At 46.7% G+C, this 19,774-nt stretch overlaps 1 protein-coding gene and 1 long non-coding RNA gene across 2 annotated transcripts in view; one reads left to right on the top strand and one right to left on the bottom strand.

Moving 5' to 3' along the window:
• Positions 1-19,774, top strand: part of LOC135921953 (F-box only protein 31-like) — a 77,514-nt gene that overhangs the window by 52,114 nt on the left and 5,626 nt on the right. The window lies entirely within an intron of this gene.
• Positions 6,464-19,774, bottom strand: part of LOC135921933 (uncharacterized) — a 373,935-nt gene continuing 360,624 nt past the window's right edge. Inside the window, exons 3-4 of the long non-coding RNA XR_010570678.2 lie at positions 6,936-7,099; positions 6,464-6,853 (exon numbers count right to left, since the gene is read on the bottom strand). This is a non-coding gene — a long non-coding RNA (uncharacterized lncRNA). The remainder of the gene's footprint in view (positions 6,854-6,935; positions 7,100-19,774) is intronic.

The following is a 19,774-nucleotide window of genomic DNA, read 5'->3' as shown; positions in this document are numbered from 1 at the left end:
TCACTAGATCGCTTTGCAAAAAACATACTCACCAAAGAGCATTTCCAACACGAGGAGATCCCAAGACTTCGCTTTCGTTCTCGTCGAAAGCACTGCTCGCACCAGCATCGTTTGCTTCTTCGAGAGGCCGGCTCTTTGCAGTCGGCTCGTACATGTAGGGAGCAACGCCGAACTCTTCAGAAAAACGCAGTCTCTCTAAATTTTCTATTACCTCTTAATTTTCCATTACGGCACCAAACTACCTGGCACCGCGCTTCATGTGGAGCGGCAGCGGTCGGTCGCTAAAGTTGACGTCACGGGTCGCCCGACCAACCACAGGCGGAAACGAGACGCGCGAGCTGGGCGTGTCCGCTGCTGCACTTTTCGTCGAAATAAAATATATTTGCGCTTTCTTTCGCTCAATTTCGATACGATATTCGAATTCGGAGGGTTGAAAACCATTATGTACACATGTTCACTCATTTTTTCTGGAAAACCTTTCAGCTTCCCTTTAAGCCTCGATATAACAAACTTCAGTATAACAAAATTCATGATATAACAAAGTATTTGACTTTTCATAACCTGTTGTCCATAGAACACCATGATTTTAGAACCTCAATATAACGAAGTGTATTTGTATGTGATTTCAACATAACGAAATTTCACTGCTGCCGCAAAGGAATACCGAGACAATAAATGGAAACTTCCAGAGACGCAGATAGTCAATTGATTGAATTACAAGTGGCTGCTTGGAAACGCACTTCTCAAATCGTGGGCTTGCGCTAACAGAGCGACTGCCAAAGTGGAGCTGCATCATGTTCCGTATAATGTCCAAGCCTTGTGCACTGTGTGCCTTAGGTGCAAATGAAGGTGTGCGAGGATGAGACAAAAAAGATGGTGGCTTCACGAGTGACGCCTTCCCGTGTGAGCAAAGGAAAACAGCGAGGGGAGCGAGCTTGCGGTAATGTGATCAAGTGCGCGCGAATGGGTGGGTGTAAGCTGGTGCGTGTCTCGGCCATGGCAGCCCACGGCTGTAAGCACGGCTGAGCACATATGAGGTTGCGTAATCTTGAGTTTCGAGGACCGATTGGAGTGAGAGGCAGACGAAGCATTCCTTCCCAGCTGCCAGCGCTTTTCCTGATAGCGTTGTTCCAGTGAGAGCGACACTATCAGCCGCTGGGGCGAAGTGCACGCGAAAGCGTGGCTGGCTTTACTTAATTTGTACCACCAATGTGAAGATATTGTCAACGTATGTGCAATAAAACTGTATCATTCGTCGCCAACTCTCAAATTTATCAAAATTGTTTTCTTGTTCAAAGTTGCTTTTTTCGATTGCCCGATAATTTGCAAATTCCTGCGGCCCCTTTCCGTGTAAGAGAAACCGATCGGTGACTGTACTTATTTGCATAAAAGTTCGAATTCAATACAACGAAATTTTGATATAACAAAGCAAATTGCCGATTTTACTGACTTCGTTATCTTGAGGTTTAACTGTAGTTCATTAACCGCTTCACGAAAGCTTCGCTTCAGATGTTTTAACATGTGCATTGGATCTGCATAATTTTTTTACTTGCACGACAAGTGACATCAAGGGACTTCTGATGACTCACTTGTGTCTTTTATTTTTGTGCTCATAAGAAATAAACATTACTAAAACAGTGTGGTTAGTTTGACGTAGCGAACTTACGTGGAGAATACTGGAGTAAGATTACAAATGGTAGGAAAGAGTCATAACTGATAAATGCTTTGACTCTCATGCACAAGAGTAACAAATTTGTTCATTGCAAGACAGTTTGGTTATCCTGAGCTGTTGTAATTTTATTGCTTTAGTATTGTTGTCATGCAGGGTAGCAGGTCGCCATACTAAATTGGCCTTACAGGCTGATATCCAGCAAAACATGAGCTTAAATAAGGGACATGCCAAAGAAAGAAGAGCCCAAAATGCAAAGGTTTACCTTTAAAAGCCTGGCTTTATCCAAAAATATTTACTTTTTGGAGACGCTTTAGCGCACACTATGGCAGCCGGGAGCCTGCAACCCCAAGTAACTTGGCAATTGGTAATATCAATCAACTTTTGCAGCCCTCAAGAGAAGCATTGCACAAACACTTGATAGGTAGAGCACATGCCTGTTCCTGGTAGTGGACATGCGTGTGGTCAATACAGTACCCATACTTGAGGGACCTTATTTCACAACCACATATGCAAGGTGAGTACTCAAGACAATCACACATGTAATAGGACTAGACAGAGAAATGCAGAAAACATTTTTATACAGTCTAATATCTATAATTTGGACTCGAAGGGGCCTGAAAATTTGTTTGGTATAATAGAAGTTTGAATTAAAAAAGGTCTTGTTCTTGAAGTATTCGGGCGAGTCAAATGATGCGAGTCATGAAATATCATGGTGTGCAAGCACACAGCGAGCGAGGAACACAAAACTGACCACGCTGGCCAACGCTCGCTTCCCGATAACGGCAGAAAACGAAACTTCCAGGGGAAAGCTGGTGCCGGGCCGGCAGGGCTGGCGGCACCGACGCGGTCGAAGGTGAGGGAGTTATGAGGGAGTTGAGAGGGAGGGCGAGGAGAACATATTTGCAAGGAAGGGTGGAAGGGAAATGGATTTGCTTTCCTGCCAGGTTGATGGCTGGCGCTACTTTCCTCTGCCACCGAAGCAGCGGAGTTGCCGAGGCCGAACTGGGCCTCCACCGTTACCGTTACTTCCGTCTGCATGCTTGCACGCTTTTTCGTTTTCATCGGGGCGTCTCGGATTAGACGTGTCATTGTAAAGAAACAAGCGCGAAGAGACCAAACCAAGCCAACCAAAACAAGCGTGAGCGAGAGCTGACACAAGCAGATGACAGTGCGAAAAAAGCAATCCGGCTGAATCCAGACGTGAGTACAAATAGAGTGATCAGACAGGTCCGCATGACACCAGTCTTCTGCGAGTACGTCACTGTAGGGGCCACTCTTGTCAGTGTCCTCCACTCGCGGCTCGCTTGCCACCACAGCGAGCCGGGAAAAATCGGCCCAGGACCGATCCCTCCTGCAGCACGCGTTTTGCTGCTAATGCGGCTGGAGCATTGCAGCGGGACGCAGAAACGGCGACCTTACCATTTGAGAGAGGGTGACATTTTTGCTACGTTTTTCTTCATGCGCAGCGTTAAGGGAAGCTTTTCCTCTATGCTGGTCAGAGGCGCCGCTGCGTGATTTGCCGTGCTGCTGAGAACATTCTCGGAGTGCGGTATGTTCAAATTAACCATCGCAAATGCTTGCGCGTTCGAATTACCGGGCATTTTCACCCATTGGAATACACAGACCTTGAAGGGAGCACAGCGTCAGTTCGAATAAACCAGATGTTCGAATTAACGAGATTCGACTGTACATAAATTTTATTGTCTTGCTTGTCAAATAGCGTCAACAAACAGATGTTAGCTGTGCAGGTTGGAAGTCGCGAATATGTGATGTGATTGCAAAATATATTCAGTTCTATTTGTGATCAAGAAATCTCGAAAACATGTCAGTTTGTGGTGATAGCCTGTCATGTGGTCTGCTCTTTCGAAGTACCTTCCTAGTCCCTACATGAAAACAGCAGAGACAGAGCAAGGGCTCACTCTTAAGGCTTTTTGGAAACCACAATAATAAAAGAAATGTCTGTATTCATTGAGGCTTTCACCAGTGAAATTACGCTTTGTCATGTTTATGCAGTTTTTCTTCAATATAAAATTAAGCCAGACATGATGCTAGTTTCTCACATCATAGTGTACAAATTTTTCAAAAACTAGCCTACAGCTGCCTGCTTACGACTGCTGAATCCAGCTTCACTTTAGCTGCTCACGTGTTGAGCAGTTCACAACCACATCACACATTGCAACACAAGCAAGGCTTGCCTTCTGAAGAAAATCCAGTATTTCTAACCATCTTCAATTCTTCAGAAACTGTTTTTATTCGACTAAAGCAAAGTTCCAAATCTCACACCATTGTGCATGCCATGCATCCAGCTGTAGATTATTCTGTCACTTTGATGACTAACACATTAAAGCGAAACGCATTGATATGTTTAGCAGGACTATCCTTTTTTCACCCTTACTGGCTTTTAACGAGCACCATTTTTTCTGACCTCCATTTATTGCACTTTCTGGATATTCGGCAATGGGCAAAAAAACATGGCACGCATTCCAAATCACCGGGGACGCACACAGGGTGCAACCATTTACGACGTCGTTCTTGGCCTCCATCCTTGTGTCATAGGTCAGGTGTGCTCTCACTAAACTGAATCATTCTTGACAATTAGAAGTTGCTTTATATATAAACACACTTCAACCTTGTAACGCAGAAAGGTTTCTGGGTTTTCAGAAAATTAGAATGTGCAGAATACCGTGTTGCTTACAATTATTGTGGCAGAGGTAAGCATCTATAGGTAGGTATTGAAAGAGCTCGTAGGAGAAATACAGTATATTGGCCAAGTCTAGTTTAGTCTAAATGGCAAATTTACCAGTTTTGTAGTCTCGCTTAAAATCAACATTTAGCAGTCCAGGACTATGTGTCCATTCCATTCAAACTCCATTCTGGAATCTCAGGTTCCCATTCCATTTCCATTCCAACTGTCCGACTGGTGTCATCATTCCATTCCTATTCCATTCCAGGTGTTAAAGATATGGAATGATTCCAGAATCATTCCAACTCCGAAGTGACCAGTCTGCAACTTTGATAGCGACTATTGGGCACGACAGAAGAGGAGAGGAACTAGACGAACGTTGCGGCTTAAGCAGGCAGGTGGACGAAGCCGGTAGTACTGAGATTGCTCAAGGGCGTGACAAGAAAATCGGGAAGGAGCAGGAAGTTTGAGTTAGAGGGTGCAGGCAGAGCAATCAGTGAGGGGCGGAATACACTGAGAAATAAGAGTCCAAATATAAGGTCATGGGGATAATGGACAAGGATGGTAAAAAGGACTGCAGTGTGGCACAACATTACTAGAATCAGCTCAGTTCCATAGCTCCACCAGAAAACTTCTCCCGAGTGATGGTTGCTGGATCTAGCAGTGCCGCTCTCACAACTTCCGTGACAGCTATACAAAGGGCGAGCAGTGCCATGTCACTGTCGTGCCATTTGTTTGAGTGGTAAAGGTACAGTTATGCATTCATACACATCATGTCGCATATATTGACCTCCTTATAAACTGCAGAGTTCATACGGTGTCACTCTCGGGCATTATGCGTGCCATAAAAATGAAGAAATGGCTACTGCATTCAAGTGCCAATGTTGTTGAGGGTTAGCTTAGTTGGCATGCACATAAAAAATGAGCAAATGTAGGTGAATTGGTCACTTGGCAGGCAATCTAATCATAGTGGCAGCCATTATGGGCAGTTACAGGCAATGAGCGAGGTCGCCAGGATATGTCTAGGCACATCCAAGTGATGAATGAGTCAGAGTGAACTCACAGTAACTGCATTTAGTTAAAAGACTGCTTTAGCTCGGCTTACAGTTTCATGCTGAAGCATTGCACTGGACCAATCTAATAACTTTGTGCTGGGCTGTGTTTTACAGCCAAGAGTTTAGTGCCTCTATATGGAAACACTCAAAAATATGTGTCTTGCAGTGTCTTGAGGTAACTAGATTATTCAGACCCCGCAGGGGCGTCTGCGTCATCAGGCATTTGGTGCGTTGCGATACCACGTACCTGAGCACACGAGGGTTGGACCCTCCCGCGTGTAGTCGTGCGCGGCTTAGCCATGTCCGGGAAAAGGGGGATCCTGGGGGTTGAGCCGACGCCAGGTGTTCGGACCTTTAAGGCCCCCCGGCGGAGGCAACACACCTCTTTGGCCTCTGCTTCACGTAGACGGCACCCCCGGACTGACCCACCCGGGGGAGATCGGTAGTCGCCTTTTCCTGTCTCTCCTCAAACCTTTGTCTTTATCTCTCACTTTTTGATCTTTCCTGTTTTCTTCTCTCTTCCGTTTACTTCCTTTCTCCACGGCGGCAAGGGTTAACCTTGTGTGGATATCCTACCTTGGGTACACCATATTGGGTTATAGTGATGGCGTACGGCTGGCGTCGTGCAGGCTTGTACACAAGCTCTGCCGCGTCCCCTCGTTGGGCTCCGTGGTGGGTGGTCGGCACTGTTGCCGAAGATACACATTTTCTTATGGCAGTGCAAGCCTCTGTTATTTATGATCGGCGTCTGAAGAGATGCCGCACCGAAGTACCATTCCAATTTTCCTTTCGAAGCAATGCTCCATCTTTCCCCAAGTACTATGTAGTCCATAGCGAAACCAACATGCCAGTAAGAAAGCTATCTCCATTCCTTATAGCCAAATGCCTGAAAGATAAAATCGGACCGACATACAAAGCCTCCAAAATGTCTAGCGGGGACCTCCTCCTAGAACTGAATGATAAAGATCAAGCAGAGAAGCTCTCTGAACTTACCAGTATTGGCAACGCAACAGTGACAATTTCACCACATAAAACACTGAACACAAGCCGGGGTGGGATATCAGAGAAAGACTTTATTGGCCTGAGCAATGAGGAACTCCTTGAGGGTTTCCAGGAGCAAAAAGTGACAAAAGTACAAAGAATAGTCATCCGCAGAAATGACCAAGAGATCCCAACAAAACATGTCATACTTACATTTGGAACAAGCATAATGCCTACCTCTCTGGATGCAGGGTACGTAAAAGTAAACGTCGGACCATATATCCCAAATCCGAGACGGTGTTTCAAGTGTCAAAGGTTCGTACATGCTTCACATGCATACTGAGGCCAAACAACCTGTGCTAAATGCAGCTCCAACGATCACCAATCTGAAAACTGCACTTTTTCCCCACATTGTATTAACTACAAAGGAGACCATCCAGCCTACTCGCGGTCTTGCCCATGCTGGAAAAAGGAAAAGGAAGTCATTGCACTAACTGTGAAAGAAAAAATTTTGTTCTTTCAAGCCAGAAAGCGGCTATCATACCTTCCGCGAAGAAGTTATGCCGATGTGACGCAGGTGGGGGCAGCTTCACAGAGGCCTCCGGAGTCCTCCGAGCGCACGCGCAGTGTTGCCGCAGTGTTGCCGCAGTGACTCCTCCCGCCCCCGCGATGGAAGCAGCCGACGCTGCTCCATCGTCTTCACAGACCCTGCAGACACCAGTCCCGCAGTTCCCTAAGATCAAGCGTACTCCAAGGCCCGAGACACGTGTCTCGGCGCCAAATTCTCAATGCTCCAGCGCCTCAGAGAGAGCAATAAAGGTCGACACAAAAACCCCGGTGTCATTGACACCGAAGGACAAGCACTCTCTCGAGCGCGGTAAGAGGGAGAAGATTCCAATAACCACCCAAAATAAGAAGGCGATAACCTGAAGGTTATCGCTCCTTTGTATCACCCTTCTTGAGATCTACGTCACCTAAAATGTTTCCTGTCTCCTATTCAACTGTTAAAGCCATTTTTTACCCTTCAATTCCGTAACGGCTTCTATTATTCACTGGAATTGTAGAGGTCTTTTACATAACTTAGGTGACATTAAAGACCTGTTATTTAACTTCTCTCCTGTGGCCTTATGCTTACAGGAAACAAACCTAGGTGAAAAACACAAAGATATTTTAAAAGGTTTTATTACTGTTGTATGGCGCGACCGTACTCAGATGAACTGGCTTTCGGGTGGTGTAGCCATTCTTGTGCAGGGCGGTATTGCAGTTAGAGAAGTTCCGATTACCAATCACATAGAAGCCGTTGCTGTCACTGTTATAACTCACAAAACCGTCACCATTTGCTCGCTGTATATCCCACCCCACACCCATTTTACCACTAAACACTTAGAATATATAACAGGGCAATTACTGGAGCCATTTGTTTTAGTGGGGGATTTTAATGCTCACAGTACTCTTTGGGGCAGTATCAGAACTGACCAAAGAGGGCAAATGGTTGAGGGTTTTATTCTATCAAATGATATCTGCCTTTTAAATTCAGGTGCGCCGACATACTTTTCACCGACTTCCCGCACATTTAGTTGTTTAGATTTAGCTTTTTGCTCACCGTCTCTTTTTAATGATCTTAAATGGGAAACCATCGACAAGTCTTAAGGCAGTGATCACTTGCCCGCAATCATCAAATTTTTATCGTCACCACCAACCTTAGTCACTAGGCCACGCCAGTGGAAATTACAGCTCGCTGACTGGCCGATTTTTACAGAAAACGCGAGACTGGAAGTTGTCTGTTCACAAAAACTAAGCATTGATGAACTTAATAAAAAAAATCACTGAAGTCATAATCTCTGCAGCAAAAAAGGCAATACCCCAGTCATCCGGTATTGTACACAAAAGGTTAAATCCCTGGTGGACGAACGAGTGTACTGAAGCCAAAAAGAAACAAAATAAGGCCTGGGGAATCCTACGTAGGTACCCCACTTACAGCAACCTTTTAAATTTCAAACAGGCCAAAGCCAAAGCACGATTTATTCGAAGGCAGGCAGAGGAATCGTCATGGCAGAAATATGTATCTTCAATTAATAATATGGTCACGTCAAAACGAATGTGGGACCAGGCAAGGAAGTTTAGAGGAGAGTACACATCATACACAATACCACTACTCACATGTCCAGGCACACAAACAACACTGCAGGACCAGGCCAACCTATTAGGCAAACATTTTTACGAGGTCTCCAGCTCGGCAAACTACTCAAGTGATTTCTTAAAATATAAGATGTCGGCGGAGAAACAGAGACTGCCCACTACTGGGGCTTCAAATGAACCTTATAATAACGTGCTCACAATGCAAGAATTGAACAGGGTTCTCTCTGCCGGTAAAAAAACAGCAACAGGTCTTGACCGTGTCCACTACACAATGTTGGCACACCTCTCTCAAGCATCAGCAGAAACACTTCTTAAATTTTTCAACGAGATCTGGAATAATGCCCACAGACTGGAAAAATGCAGTAATAGTGCCTTTTTTGAAATCGGGTAAATCCACAATGTCCCCAAGCAGCTACAGGCTCATTGCCTTAACAAGCTGTCTAGCCAAATCCTACGAGAGTATCATAAACATAAGGCTCACATTCATCCTTGAATCAAGGAATCTAATAGACGTGCACCAGTGCGGATACAGAAAGGGCTGCTCGACAACTGACCACCTCGTACGACTAGAACATGAAATATGTAACGCGTTTCTACACAAACAACACTGTCTCACAGTATTTTTCTATCTAAAGAAAGCGCATGATACCACGTGGCGGTATGGAATTTTAAGAGACCTGGCTGACTTGGGAGTGCGTGGCAGAATGCTAAACTGTCTATCTGATTTTATGGCAAATAGAACATTTCAGGTGCGTCTCGGCACAATACTTTCATGCACGTTTACACAGGAAAATGGCGTTTCACAGGGTTGTATTATGAGTGCGAACACTCTTCATAATCAAAATGAACTCTGTTAATAAGATCATACCATCCTCTGTTATGCACTCCATATATGTCGACGATCTGCAAGTGGCTTGCCGCGCCTCAAGTCTACCCACTTGCGAAAGACAACTACAGATAACCATAAATAACCTTACACAATGGGCTGACAAAAATGGATTCCGTTTTTCAACAGACAAAACTGTTACAGTTCTCTTCTCCCAGAAACGAGGGTTACACTTCAATCCAGTTCTCACATTGAATGGTACAACCTTGCCGGTCAAAGAACACTACAAATTTTTAGGCGTAACATTTGACACAACGCTGAACTTCCTGGCCCACATTAACACAACTAAAATTAAAGCAAATAAAGCACTAAATATCCTCAAGGTGTTATTGCATAAGCACTGGGGATCTGACCGAACATGTCTACTATGTATATACTGGTCCCTTGAACGTAGCATCCTCGACTACGGCAGTGTAGTTTATGGTGCAGCTAACCAGTCCTATATTAAACGACTTGATCCAGTTCATAATCTCGGCCTACGACTGGCGAGTGGTGCCTACAGGACATCGCCTACACAAAGTTTATACGTTGACTCTAATGAGCCTTCATTAGAGCAACGTAGAGCACAACTTAAACTTTGCTATGTATTAAGAATTCGGTCATCACCACAACATATATGCTACAACATCGTAACACAGTGCAAATCACGACTACACTACATAAATAAACCAAACATGATTCGGCCACTCATCTTATGACACGAACAATATTGTCAGACTTATGATGTTCCTCCTGAAGCCCTGCAGGTTGCCAAAAGGCCGCCAAGATTGCCCCCGTGGTGCAATTTTACACAGCTGTGTGACTGGACATTAACATATAAAAAGAAAAAAGACATTCCACAAGAACACATAATACAAGAATGCCGAGCTGTCCAAGAAAAATATAGAAGTTACACAGAATTTTACACTGACGGCTCTAAAACATAAGAATACGTAGGTGTCGGGATCGTAACAAAAAATTGAGAAAATAGCATTCGCATAAATAATTTTTCTTCAGTCTTTACCACCGAAGTTTATGCGATATGGATGGCAGTTAAGAAAATTACTTCCGACAAGCAGAAGAATGCTATTATTTATACCGACACGTTAAGTGCTCTAAGAGCCCTAAACTTAAACTCTGTGTCTGAACCCCTTCTTGGCGATATCTTAAACATAGTACTTAACAAGAAATACGAAGGAACCATACGATTCTGCTGGGTTCCAAGCCATGTTGGGATACCAGGGAATGAAGCAGCAGATAGAAGCGCATCCATGGCAGCTCACAAAAGCATAACACACATAACACTTCCATACAAAGACAGTATCCGAGCGGTTCGTAAGGCCCTGGCGTCAAAATGGCAACAAGAATGGAACTCGTGCGTAAATAACAAGTTACATATGCCTAAACCCCTGCTTCGCGAGTGGAAATCATGCATTCACCAAGAACGGTTCTATGAAGTAATGTTATGTTGACTTCGAATTGGACACACGCATCTAACACACAATTTTTTACTTCGAAACGAAAACCCACCAACATACAAGAAATGTCATGAACCGCTTACAGTAACCCACATCATTATAGCATGTCCACACACTGAAACACAGAGGCGGAAACATCTCAAAAATTTGTATCACTTACATATACCTTTGCACCCTGCCTTAATATTGGGGAACGATCCACTAGTGCCATCCACTAACTTGTTCGAGTTTTTAGATGAAACCGGTTATCTACATCGACTTTAAGATACCACAGCCAATGCTACAGTAACAATAGATCTTATACTGTCCTGTGACTGGTGCAGCATGGCCTTAGTCGCTTTTGCGCCATTAAACCCGAATTAACTAACAGACGAACACTTTTGCACAAATTATATCAACTACACATACCTTTACACCCTGCTCTAACTTTAGGTGATGATCCACTAGTACCATTATGTGACATCCATAAATTTCTAGATGACACTGGCTTTTTACATAAAATATAGATTAACAAAGCCTTTTCCTTCGTGAACTGGATTTTAAAACACCTCGTGCTTGGCGCCGCATAGCCTCAGCCGCTTTTGTGCCATTAAACCCCATTTAACTAACTAACTAGATTATTCAGAGTTTATACTTGGCAGACATGAGGGACATGTTAAGGGTCTAATTATGACGTGTGGATGCTGATTGGATGCTAAATTGTAAATGTTTGTTTTCTGCCTGTTCAAATGTGTTATACCACAAACACTTACAAAGTTTTCCCACTGTCCTGGGAGAACCAAAAGTGTTGGGAATTCTTTATTTGGAATGAATAAGCACCCTGTTATGGGCAATATGCATAAAAAGTTTGAAGTGTGTGGGTTAAATATGAATCTTTAAATGTGTCACGATCGACGACACGCCACACGTGGTCCCGAACTACCGCTTTATTTCCCGAACGCCAACCTTCCGCACCACATAACCACACTCCGAGTTCTCCCGTTTGGCACTCTCTCCCCGCACGCTCGCACGCTCTCGCCGCTGTCCTCTCCACACTCACGCCACCTGTTCGTCGCTCAGTCAACTACCGTCGATCCCGCGCCTGGCCCCCGAGAACCGCGGCTCCTCGTCGCGGGTCTTGGGCTCGCTTGTCGCGGGTCTTGCGCGTCACAACTCTCCCCCCCCTCGAATCGTGAAGCTGTGCTGGTAGGGAGGAGCCATGGCTCATGGTAGAGCATCAACTGATCAGCATGGGCAGTAGTTCGATGACGTCCTGTAGCAGGATCACTCAAAACAAAGTTATTGTCGCCTAATCGTTTGATTACACAATAAGGTCCACTTCGCCGCGGTGCCAATTTCGCCGAAACGCCCTTGGCCGCATCACTCAAGGTATGGGAATCCAGGAGCACAAGGTCACCCTCTTTGATGGTTGTTGGCCGACGATGACGGTCGTAACAGGATTTCTGCACCTTCCAAGCAGCTGCCTGATGTGACCGAGCATACTGGAGGGCCTCTCCAAGGCACCGCTGGAGTTCTGCAGCAAGTGCATGGTGTGCTGCTTTTGGAGGCTCTGTGTCCTCCTTGTCACTTGTAGGTTCCCATGGGGTACGCAACTCGCGGCCGTAACACAACAATGCTGGAGTATATCCGGTGACAACACTCTCGGCAGTACGCATGGCAAGGGCGATCTCAGGTATATGCCGGTCCCAGTCTTTGTGGTTGGAGCAGTATGCCCGTAGACACTGCTTAATTGTTCCATTGTGGCGCTCCACCATTTGGCCAGGCGGCCGGTAAGGCACTGTGTGACGATCTTTGATGCCCCAGTGTTTCAAAAGGTTGCGCCATAGTGTGCTAACAAAGGGCTTGCCATTGTCACTGGTGATGGCCACAGGTGTGCCATGGCGGCAGAAAACTTGCACCATGCACTCCAGTATTTTTGCGCTTGTTGCTGCTCGTAGAGGGAAAAGCTCTGGGAACTTCGTAAATTTGTCAATAACTACCAGCAAGTATTTGTGGCCCCGGGGTGTAGATGGCAAGGGCCCGATAATGTCAACACTGAGCTCTTCCATGGGTGATGTTGCCCACTGACTGCTCATGAGGCCCTCTGGTTTCTTGCGCCGAGCTTTTGTGCGCTGACAGACAGTACAGCATTGCACATACTTTGATATGTCTGCTCGCATGCCCAGCCAGACGAATCGTGCAGCCACACGCCTCAGAGTTTTGAAAAATCCAGCATGGCCTGCAGTGGGATGGTCGTGGGCCACCTTCAGTGCCAGCTGCCGCAAGTGATTAGGTAACCATGCTACCTTCTGGTTGCCTCTTTGCTGAACCAGCAATCCGCTTGGCTGCAGTTCTGTTGTTTCGGCCAGATCACGAAAGAGGCGATGATCAGGGTCCGAACTTGGGAGGTGAGTCCCTTGGACCACTGCCTTCAGCTTTAAGAGGCGGTCATCACGAGCCTGTTCTTGTATCAGCTGTGTTGTGTCACTCAGCAGTGAAGAGTCAACCTCCGAGGCCACAGCTACTTCCTCAAATGTAATTTTGCCTTCAGGTTCTGGAGCAGCAATGGGGAACAGCGTCTCATGTAGGTTTTCACTTGGGTTGTCTTCACACTGGAGAGGGGCTCTACTCAAGGCATCAGCGGGTATGTTTGCCAGCCCTCGTCTGTGCTTGATTCGGCAGTTGAAGCCCTGCAGCCGAAGAACCCAACGCTTAACCCTGGGTGAAGCTTGGTCGGTATTAAACATCCATGCCAGGGAGGAGTGGTCACAGTGTATCTCAAACTCCGTAAATTCGAGATATGCCCTGAACTTGTCTACTGCCCAGACTACTGCCAGGCATTCCCACTCCTGGACAGTATAATGGCTCTCGGCTGCTGTAAGGACTCTGCTAATGAAGGAAACAGGCTGCAGGCCATCAGGGCCAGCCTGCAGTAGCACAGCTGCAATGCCAATGCCACTTGCATCTGTCTCCACCACAAAGGGTCGATTTAGATCTGGGAGGCTTATAACAGCATCCTGAGCTAAGGCCTGCTTGAGTGCAGTGAAAGCCTGTTCTTGGCACTCCTCCCACTGCCATGGCTCGTTCTTCTTCAAAAGGTTGGTCAGTGAATGTGCCGTCAGTGAAAAGTGAGGGATGAAGTTTCTATAGTAGCCGGCAAGTCCCAGGAAGGCTTGCAGCTGCTTAACTGTACTGGGTCTTGGGTAGTCCAGCACTGCACGCACCTTGTCCTCATCTGGTCTGCACTGCCCAGGGGAGATGATGTGACCTATAAACTTGAGGGACTGACGGCAGACCTGTACTTTATCTGGATTAATCGTAAGGCCAGCACCCTCAATGCGTTGTAGCACTTCCCTTACATGTTCAACATGTTTCTCCAGTGTCTCTGAGTATACAAGGACATCATCTAAAAATGCCATAGCAAAGTGGTGATTGATTCCCTGCAGCACCCGGTCCATTAGGGTTTGAAAAGTTGCTGGACCGCCTGCCACCCCGAAGGGCATCCTCATAAATTCAAATGTACCTTGATGGCAAATGAAGGCCGTTTTAGCTATGTCAGCCTTGCAAACAGGAATTTGGAAAAACCCTTGGGAGAGATCAAAGCTGGAAAACCACATTGCTCGGCCCAACTGCGCTAGCAGCCAGTCTGTTCGAGGCATTGGGTAGGCAGGTACTCGGGTGCGTGCATTTAACGGACGGTAGTCCACAGCGAGCCGGTAGCCTCCAGACTTCTTTGCAACGAGCACTGGGGCGCTAGTCCACGGGCTGGTGCTTCGTCTTATAAGGCCCTGTTGTAGGAGGTCATCCACACAGCCCTCAATGATCTTCTGCTTCTTCGCATTCACTGGACGTAGCTTGCATCTCACGGGCGCACTGTCCCCCGTGTCAATGCGGTGCTGAGCCAGGGTGGTACATCCCGCAACTGTAGTAAACAGATGGCTAAAGTCATCGAGAACTTTACTCATGCTTGGGTGTAGTTCCCTGGTGCCAGCCTGATGCATGTTCTCTATGCCTGGAACTACAAGCACTTCTTCAAAGAGGCTGTGCAAGTGGTACGACTCTCCATCTTCTATTGCAAGTGCTGTCGCTGGGTCCTTTTCGCGCTTAGCAAATGGCACCATGCACTGTGGATCGGTTCCAATCGTCCACCCACCCAGCGATACATGTAAAGAGATGCCTGTTGCTGTTAAAAAATCTCTGCCCAGCACAATGTCCCGACACAAGTCTGGCACACACAGGAAGCGCTGATTGCGGCTGCTTGTGGCCCACTTTATTTTGCATTTGAGGGAAGTCGTTGACTGAGACCAACCTGTTGCCAGGCGGAGTGCTTGTTCCTGTGTCTTTGGTTTGGCGCCCGCCTCGACCGCTACCCTTACCGCCGGCAATCCAAGCAAGCTCACACTCGAGCCTGTGTCCAGTAGGGCCTGGAACGTCGTCCTCCCGATCTGCACTTCCAGGAGAGGCTCCTTGTTGCCGGCCAAGGCCGCTACTTGCAGCGCAGTCTCGTAGGTGCTTGCCGGTGCAGCACCTACCGTCCCCCGTTTCCCGTACACTGAGAGCGGATATGTCCGATCCCGTTGCATTGGTAGCAGCGGGGTGGGCCGCCACGCCGACCTGTAGGGCACTCGCGGGCCATGTGACCGACGCCTCCGCAGCGATGGCAGTTGAATCCTCTCTGGTCACGCGGCTGGTACCTTTGCTGCTGTGACGGCGTTGGGAGATGCGGCGTCCTTGTGGCGAATGCGGCCAATCCGTGCAATTGGTCTCGGTGGTAGGAGGGCTGTATCGCCGCGGGGTGCAACGGCCAGGGGGATGCCGCCGGCGGATACTGGAACGGCGCGGCAGCCGCTGTGATCAACCCTCCGGGTTGTGTTCCCGGCACGCCGGCCACGTTTATAGTCGATTGGAAGGCCAAGTCTCTCGCGACTTGGTCAGTCGGGGGTGGTGGTGGCTTGTACTGCATGCGCCTCCAGAAACGCTCCATGAGACCGTCAGCGGCCTTCGCCAACTCCGCGAGACTGCTGAACTGTCTTCCCTCCACCAAATCCTGGAGTTGCGGGTGCATCTGCCGCAGCACGCGGTCAACCTTTTCCGACTCGGGCACTTCGCCGCCAATCCGGTCGTAGTAGGCCGCGATGGTATATATAAATTCCTTTAAATTTTCTTGGGGATGTTGCGTCCGGTGCTCCAGCTCTTGTTTCAAGCGGCGCTTCGCGTCAATGGAGGAGAATTCCGCAATAAACGCCGCAGTGAACTCCTCCCACGACGCAAACGATTTCACGAAACGCCACCACAACTTCGCGCTACCTTCCAGCGCAGCAGGCACAATGTGCGTAAGCCTTTTGTCAGCTGCGACACCGCTGACCAAACAAAACGTTTCAAGCCGGTCCAAAAATTCCTCGGGGGACTGATGGTCGTTGAACCCCTTAAACCTTGGAGGCTGACTTCCTGTGGAGCGCGGAGCGCAGTCGCTCGCCGGTTGAACCGCCGCCGCCGTTGTCGTAGAACCCATAGGCGCTGCCTCGGCCGCCATCAGTCTTTGTCTGACAGCTGCCGCGATTTGCTCGCGTTCCATGGTGGATCCGCTCGTCTGCCCCAGCAGATGCTGTACCAATTGTTCGGGAACGTCCACTGTCTCCATGTCCACGTAGATCCCGGACGAGCCCCCACTTGTCACGATCGACGACACGCCACACGTGGTCCCGAACTACCGCTTTATTTCCCGAACGCCAACCTTCCGCACCACATAACCACACTCCGAGTTCTCCCGTTTGGCACTCTCTCCCCGCACGCTCGCACGCTCTCGCCGCTGTCCTCTCCACACTCACGCCACCTGTTCGTCGCTCAGTCAACTACCGTCGATCCCGCGCCTGGCCCCCGAGAACCGCGGCTCCTCGTCGCGGGTCTTGGGCTCGCTTGTCGCGGGTCTTGCGCGTCACAAATGAATTCCTGAATTACCATTTTCTGCCCATATTCATGTGCAATACAAGGCACACATGTAGTTCTTGGCTTCCACAGTCTCCTTGGTGAACTAAATGAGGCATAAACTAGGTTCTGATTTGTAGAGAGTGACAATAGAGGATTTGGAAATGAATACATCAATTCAGCAATATTCCTGGAGGGGCCCTAAAGAGGCTCGACCATGAGCACTCAACAGGGAAGTGCCTGTGCAGGTAACGAGCCTTCGAAGCAATAAAATTGACCTCAGTGCAATTGCATGAGCATTTCTTTCATGGTTTTACTTCGCCTCTGTATTCAGTGCCTATACTCACTTCAATGCATGGACGACTCCCTCTAGTCTTCTCAGAGGTGCAAAGTGTGTTAGAGCTCTACATCACAGCAGTGTTCTCTTCTTTGTGCATATTGCTGCCTTGCAAGTGAGCTCCCGAAATATTTGCAGGATTGCAGGAGCCACCATGCACTCTAGCACCTGGTTGTACAGGCCTACAGTAAATGGTTATTAGAGCATGCAGATTGTGTAGATGAACATTTTAACAATAATTAGCTAAGCAAAATTTATTGCAATGCCAATTATATGGACACTCCAGGCACATTTCTGCCGTCACCGTGAGGCTCCGTATAAAGTCCAAGGGTCACAAAATCGTCACCGCGCGCTGTATGCTGTATATACGAGTGAAAGCATGCAAGGGCGAGCCGGTGATCGCGGCTCACTGTCTTCTGTTACGCGCAAGGCTCCAGGTGGAGGGGGGAGGATTCTACTCCGGGCCACTGTATTTTGAAAGCCATCTGCGACGGCGACAGAGTCCACCGTGCACTGTGTATCTGCGATTTTCGTTGATGCTAGATGCAGCATGAAGGTCAATTAGCGCGCATCATCACTCCAGCGTTCTGACAGCGAGTTTCCGCGGTCATCAAGGGAGATGTCTTCATGTTTACTTGTTCCGTGTACTTAGATTTAGGTGCACGTTAAGAACCTCAGGTGGTCTAAATTTCCGGAGTCCCCCACTACGGCGTGCCTCATAATCAGATAGTGATTTTGGCATGCAAGACCCCACAATTTTTAATGTTTGCTTGTTTGCACGTGAAACCATGCTTGTTAATTTAGTTAGTATGCCTATGTTCACAAGTTTATATGGCCAATAAAACTACTATCCTTACTTTTTGTAGCTGTTCAATAATATTTGTGCTTGACATTCTCAAATTACTACATTTTGCATATAGAAGCAGTGGTGCCCATGTGTTTACATTTTATCAGTGCCTCGACTGAGGAACTAATCTGTGCACATATTGCAACACAATATACTGGCATGTGTTGAAATTTTTCTGAGGACGTTTATTTGTCCAGATGAGCATGTTTTTACAATTGTTAATATCATAGACGTTACATGGCCCTTGGAAGTGGTAAGCTTATGGCATATTTGACTGGTCGTTTCCGAGCACGTTGATAGTTTTATGAAACAGCAAAGCTGCGGTACACATTTTGTTACAAAGTGTTTGTTTTCATGATAAACCTCAGTAGATTTGTAAACAACATTAAAGATGTGTAAGAATTCTGGGAAATGGCCAATTGAATGTGCTATTCATAGGAATGACAGATTTATATGCTTGCTTCCAATTATGTGAAACATTGGTTATGCTTTCTTGTATACTTTTCATTCGTTGCAGAAAGTGTAGACATGTAATAATTGTTTCGTTCATTAACACTTTCCTGCCCGTGGGTAAAGCAGCAGTTTTTGGGTAGTCTAGTAAATACGTTTCTTTTCTCTAAAAAAAAAATTTTTTTTTAGTTAAAAAAAAGAAATTTTCTTTTAAACGGTACTATTCCCATACAACATGCTTATTAAAAAGAATTTGAAAAAAGGACTCTAAGGAAAAAGTTCATAAAAACGTCATGTTACTTCGCACAGAAAAACTTTTTAAAATTCTCAGAATATAAATTTTCAACGCAAAGAATTTGTGCAATATCCCCGCAAACATCATTTTTCTGTGTAAAACTTATCTAGAGAGATAAAAGAAAATGTCAACCCGAGTGACTAGCCCTAGCACAATACCAAGGTCAACTCACGGCTGCCTTTTTGCTCAAAACTCGCTGCGCGTCCGCAGGCAAAGGATCCCGACAGAAGGTTGTTAACACCCTGCAGATAATGACTGTGGCATTCGTAACATGCAGGATATGTTTATATCGGTACACGGCAGCTTTGAAGCGGTTTGGCAAAGAAAGTGAAACTCTCTTCAAAAATCTGACAAGCCAAAGTTCTCTTTCACATCAGTACTGCTTCCAAAGTCCAAAAACTTGCTTGCAGATGTATTGAAATCAGTAGAAATGCATCATTTCTGTGCATGAGCAGTGCGTGACGCCGATACTATTTTTGAAACTACAAGCACTCATCGCACTGACCATGCCCCAATAATTGGCACTAACTGTCTGAGAGCACTCGGAAAGCAGCAAAATATGAATTTGCAGCCATTGACAGTAGGCTATCGATGGGAATAGGTGTGGACAGAATAGTGATATGCGAGCACGAAGTTAACTGTTGTGTCAGAGAGATTTCTATTTGTATATGCCGTGAGATATGCTTCCTAACATGCACTTGCGGTCCTGCAGCCAAAGCGCTGCCTATAAACAACACCAGGAGTTCAAGAAACCATCTTATCTAGCCATTATATTACAATTTGAGTATATATTCTACGGTCGAAGATTTGGTTAGTGCTATAAAGTGGCAAGCAAGTGACTGGCCATATCAGCAGTGCTTCAGATTGAATTCTTGTGTGTCTAGAATGTCTGAATAGTATCTTCTATTGTTGGATTTCGTCACTGCCTCTCTCACTAAAGAAATCTGCTTAGAATTCACTGCACATCACTCATCCAGAGCAGCAGGCATAACTGCCTCTACTGTGGCACAAATGCCTCATTGCCACATTTCATGCCTTCTTACCATTCGCTAAATTTTTACAAGATGC

This window comes from Dermacentor albipictus, chromosome 1 (assembly GCF_038994185.2).
Source record: "Dermacentor albipictus isolate Rhodes 1998 colony chromosome 1, USDA_Dalb.pri_finalv2, whole genome shotgun sequence".
NCBI lineage: Eukaryota > Metazoa > Arthropoda > Arachnida > Ixodida > Ixodidae > Dermacentor > Dermacentor albipictus.
Note: the sequence above shows the minus strand (reverse complement) of the source record. Positions and strands in the feature narration are given on the sequence as shown.